Genomic DNA, 4,970 nt, shown 5'->3' on the forward strand with positions numbered 1-4,970 from the left:
GAAAATAATATGATTTGAACAGATAAAGTAAAATCAGGTGAAAAAAACAGAAATTTTATCAAAATTGGACAAGGAATAGCAAAGGTATGACATTTTAAAGTTTTGCATTATTCAAGTGAAACAGTTCTATGCATGTCTTCATGAATATGCAATGAGTGAGCCAACGATGTCATATCCCCACTTATTCCTATGTAATTCATTATTCAAATTTTCAAAAATAATACTTGGGGATAATTTTTTTTCTAAATCAAAAGCCTTCGTTTCACAGGTTTGCTTTACTTCTAAAGAGAAATGCCTGATAATCTCAGAAACCAAATGAATAGTTTTTATCCTTCCTGTGTGGATAAAATGAAGTTCTTTGAAGAAATAACTGATAGATGTCTCTTTATGTTGCATCGCTTGTAATTCAAAAAAACTTTTTTTCTTCGAGTGACCAAATTGAGCTTTTTTGACAAAAACAAAAGGCAAAAAAAAAAGTCAAGCCCTCCCTGAATTCATGTATACCTTGTAGGCCTGAAATTTTCAGGATATTCCCCCATCAGAATTTTATGCATGATCATCTTGTGTTATTCAGAGATCTTATACCCTTGTGTCACGCGCAAAATTTTCCTTATCGTAGTTCTTGTTTTTAATAATTTATTTTCTTCCTCTTTCACATCAATGAGTTTACAATCACAATTCATATAAATCAAGATTTTGTACATGTATACAAAACAAATAAATCTATCAATACCAATGAGATTACAATTTTTTATAATTATTACAAATGAAGTTAACTGCCCAATAATATTTCTCTTTCATAACAATGTGAAAGCAGAGAGGAAAAACATATCAATCAACAAATAAAAAAGAGACTTTGTAAAAGATGACTTTTTTCCCGGAACAGAAATAATCTCTTTTACACATAATTGTACAAGAAAACAAAGGATAAAAGATTTTAAAGGTTAATTGAAGGGGCTAAATGTAATTTTAGCCCCACCTGTAGTCTTGGGTTAAGCTTAGCCCAATTTCTTTTTCTTGCAGCATTTTTGCGTAGCGGGCTAACCCCACCTATAGTACAGGATATATTTACCGCTAAGCACTAAATTGCAAAGTAGTTGTGTTAAGTGTGAAGGCGCAGGGTCAAGATTCTCTGTGAGGGATGAAACCCAAAGATGGCGCTTGATGTATGCCCTAGGGTAGGGTTAACTAAACCACCGCCGTTGTCCAATCAGAGATGAAGACTCATGAATGGCTACCACTAGTCTGTGATTACTGAATTTTGAGTGAGAAAAGCAAGTATTTCCTTAGCAGGGGTTAGGCAGAACAATTGGGCCTGTGACAAAAGAGAAAATTATAGTACAGGGATAAAGATAGTGTGGTGTTTAGTCTAGGGTCAAGAGAACGTTGTGAGAAAAGGGGATTGGTAAGCTAAAACGAATATTGACACAAATTAGTTGTTTTCACGATTTGCTTTATTATGTTATGATATTATTCAAGAGAAAAGAAGGTATTTAATTATTTTGTGCAATAATGAGGTAGAATCTTACATATTTAATTTGTAGGTCCATGAGCAAATTTACACTGTTGGCATTGCATAAGCCACACACGCATACATTCTTGTAGTTTGCCAATCGGGGACTCGTGTATCATCCACCACGAAAAGTGGGGACATGCTGAATGACCAAAGCCTTGATGGCCTTTGAAACCGCGGTCATATTGTTGTTTCTAAAGGATTTGAACTTTTGATTCAAAATGAAGAAAATTTAGGTCATTTTTGTGAGTAGTACCTGAAACTTGAAATATTCTAAATTTTCTATTAGCTGAGGAGTTGAAGTCAGTACGAAATCCGTGGGCCCCGTCTTACAAATATTATGATTGATTCAATCAATCGCAACTATGGAAAGCCAGCAACGTCAACATCTAAAATCCATGTTTGTTCAAAATATTTGCTAGATATGCTGTATATTCATACATTCATCACTTTATTGAAAATTCAGTGTGCTTCTTGTTGTTTACAAAGGACATTGTGCAAATTTTCTGTGAGAAAAAATTAAAACAGTGATGGATTTCCATACAGTTGAGGTTGATCGAATCAATCGTTACTCTTTGCAAGACAGGGCCCTGATCAACCTTAACTATGGAAAACCATCAATGTCATTACTTTTCATACCAGATATGTGCACATCTCTTTGGAAATTCAGAGGAGCACACTTCATTGTCAAGATAATAATGCATGTATTCATATACTTCCATTTCAAAAACATTTTGAGCATACATGTACATGTGTACTTTAGATATGGGATTGCTGGCTTTCCATAGTTCTGATTGATCGGATCAATCACAACTCTTTGTAACACAAGGACCTGGGGTGGTATTATCTACACAGAAGGTAGCATTTCAATATAGAGTCTAGATATGTTGGAATAATTGTGGGCTTGCAAGTGTTCCTTTATTGCATCAATTAGTGCATGTCACACTAGTGCAACAGGGCCCCATCTTACAAAGAGTAACAATTGATGTGATCAACCGCAAATGTATGGAAATCCATCAGTGTCATATTTTTCTACAGGAAATTTGCACAATGTCCTTTGTAAACAAAGAGAAGCAGCCTCTCTTTCCAAAAACGCAATGAATATATGAATAAACAGCATAATATAAAATATTTTAAACAAAGATGCATTTTAGATGTTGAGGTTGCTGGCTTTCCATAGTTAAGGTTGATTGTATCAATCGTAAAACATTGAAAGACGGGCTCTAAGGGCCCGTTTCATAAAGGACTTGCAATTGTTGCAACTTTGCCATAATGGCAACTACCATGGTAACAGGGCTCAGCAGGCAATCATAATCAAGGTTACCATGGTAGTTGCCATAATGGCAAAGTTACAACAGTTGTAAGTCCTTTATGAAACGGGCCCCAGGAGTCTGAAAGGATACAGATAATTTAAAAGTACTTAATTCCCTGTGGAAACCAGCTTAAACGTGTCCTGGGGACTCTCGACGTAATTTTAAGTGGTCTTCCAAACCAGTATGGAAAAACGAGCTCATGATGTGGTTTTCAAGACCACTTTGCCTCGTTAAACTGGTTTAAGTGTAGATGAGGATACAACTGTTCTTTGGGAAGCGATCATTGCACGGAATTATGATAAATGTTTGCACGTTGGGCACGCTACTCGGTTCACACTGCCTGTATTCTGGAGTCAGGTTTAAGTTAGACCACGGTCTAACTCTGCTAAAATTATGGAAAGCCAAAAATGTCAAAGTTTTTCTTACATTGTATGTTTCTTATTTTTACTGTGCTCTTTCCTAGCTTGTGAATGATGGAGAAAGCTATCTTATTTGTCCTTCCGAAACAGTTAAGAATGCTGTGAGAGAAAAATGAGGGGATACGTTGAAAATATACGCCACAAAATTTATGCCACTATTGGCTATCCATAGTTAAACAGCAACTTTTCAGAGTTTACTTTAAACCCGAGTTCAGAATACGGGCCACTGTGTGTAGAAATGCCTGCCCTGTGATTTCAAATTTAGCGCAAAACACGTGACTCCACTGGAGAGTGTTCCCACGGAATTAAGACCACTTTACATGAAATGGTTCTGAAAACCAGTTAAGAAGAGGGTGATGAGGACATGATTAAAGCAATCTTCTAAACTGGTTTTCTTTACTTATTTAAGGGAAACCCGTTAAAAAACTTAGATGAGAATAGGGTCATGTTCTCATCTACTTACAATGATACTGGTCCACTGCTAAGATCTTTTATGTAAACAATGCTTTATTATGTCTATAAAGAAAAGGAATGTTATATTTTTGTTGTCATTCTTGACAGTTGTACATGTAGGTTGATAATGGAATACGCTGGTTATTCCAAAGGTACCTTATTTCAAAACAGCAAATTGCATATACCAAGATGTTAATTTGTTAGTTGGAAAAAATTTAAAATGGTTTGTTAATCTGAACATTTGCGGTATGATTCTGAAGGTTTGTTAATCTTACAGCGGATTAAAGTGTGTTGGTCCTCAAATGAAATTAGGTTTATTTTCCTCATACCTCGGTCACATTTGCTCTACGGCGGCCGTACGGCGAGTTGAAAACAGCCATTTAAACATTTTTGTACCAGCTACATTTAGGTGGTTTGAATAAAAATGGCTGTTTTTGACTCGCCGTAGTGCAAATTTGACCGAGGGATAAGATTTGATAGTCTGAAAAGGAATAAGTTTCATTTCAATAAAACCTTACTACACGTTTGGACTGTCTAACCTTTTAAATTTTTCGTGTTTAGTTTAACGAAACTTCAGAATAAAACAAAACCTTATTTCTTTTTAGGATTAATGAACCATTGGATTAATGAATATTCAGAAAATCAACATTTTGGAGTATTTGTAGCTTTGGAAGAATGAACCTCCAGAATAACAAGTTGTAAACTTGATACCAAGAAATGTAATCATTTATCAAATAATTTGCATGGACTCTTTTGGATGGATTGTTCATATTCAAGGCTGTACAGACTAAAATGAATTGGTATCTCCTTAGTCGTTTGTAAAACATTTTCGCTAATTTTATAAAGATGGACAATGTTTATTTGAAGCATGTACAAATTTTTTTGCAAAGATTTATGAATGGCCAATTGAATATTTATACTATGTTATTTCAAGTTATACTATCTACGCCATTTTAGTTGTGGACATTTAGTAGTATTGAACATACTTTACTTTCATTTGTTCTTCATATATTTCTTTCATTCTGAATGCAAAGATGAAAGTTCGTGGAGTGAAGGAATTCACAAAATATTGATTAAAATCATGATTCAGAATTTGCACATTAAAGAAAATGTACAGAAAATGATAAATCATGGTGTACAATGTTAGGATTGTTTTTTGGTGATTTTGGAATGTTATATATCAAGATGTTCAAGATGCTTGAAATGTCATATTTTTGATGTGTACTTTAGATCAAGAATAAATTAAGGAAATTTGTTCTTTCGAAACAAGTC

General features: G+C 34.5%; 1 long non-coding RNA gene across 1 annotated transcript; it reads left to right on the top strand.

Annotated features, from left to right (window-relative positions):
* The first annotated feature begins 2,624 nt into the window (after window positions 1-2,624).
* LOC121420207 lies at window positions 2,625-3,507 on the top strand. Its single transcript, XR_005970724.1, has 2 exons — window positions 2,625-2,768; window positions 2,846-3,507. It is a non-coding gene; the product is annotated as an uncharacterized LOC121420207 (long non-coding RNA).
* The last annotated feature ends 1,463 nt before the right edge of the window (window positions 3,508-4,970 follow it).

This window comes from Lytechinus variegatus, chromosome 8 (genome assembly GCF_018143015.1).
Source record: "Lytechinus variegatus isolate NC3 chromosome 8, Lvar_3.0, whole genome shotgun sequence".
Taxonomy (NCBI): domain Eukaryota; kingdom Metazoa; phylum Echinodermata; class Echinoidea; order Temnopleuroida; family Toxopneustidae; genus Lytechinus; species Lytechinus variegatus.